A 614-nucleotide genomic window follows, 5' to 3' on the forward strand; every position below is an offset into this window, starting at 1 on the left:
GCACAACTATGTGTTTTGCCCCTTGCTAGTAATCTGAGCCGTTTTATTTATTATTCTGCATTTTAATACTTAAGCTGTGTGTACATGCAATGGAATGAAGTAAGGAAGCAAATGATGTAGCAAATGGATGTTTCTGTCTGCATCAGTGGGTAATTCACTCTTTCACTTGGTGTATTTAAAATGATTTTGTCATTTGTACTCTTGCAGCTTTCTTGCTTCTGGTTGTTTTTTAACTAAAAAAACCCCTAACACTAGCTTTACAAGTAAAATAATTTAATTTAAAGCTTTTTCTAGAGCATTGCACTCCTTTAGAATTATGTAGTTTGTAATTTGAATTTAGCTGGGAAACCCTTTCACTCTGGATTACGTGGCTGGTTATTGGTATTCAAGGGTTGACATTGTGCTTTAGGAGTTATTTTAAGATAATGACAGTTCGTAAAATCACGAAAACTAATTTTATGTTAATTTACAGAAGCACAGAGGACATTTTCTTCCTTTTTGTTAACAGTCAACTTTTAAGGTGCAAATCCCATCTCCTTTTTGTTGCAGATGAACTCAATGGTTGCCTCTGGCTTTGAAGGGCCACAATCACACTGCCCACGTTTTTGCATTGA

Source organism: Acanthisitta chloris, unplaced genomic scaffold (genome assembly GCF_000695815.1).
Source record: "Acanthisitta chloris isolate BGI_N310 unplaced genomic scaffold, ASM69581v1 scaffold178, whole genome shotgun sequence".
Classification (NCBI taxonomy): Eukaryota; Metazoa; Chordata; class Aves; order Passeriformes; family Acanthisittidae; genus Acanthisitta; species Acanthisitta chloris.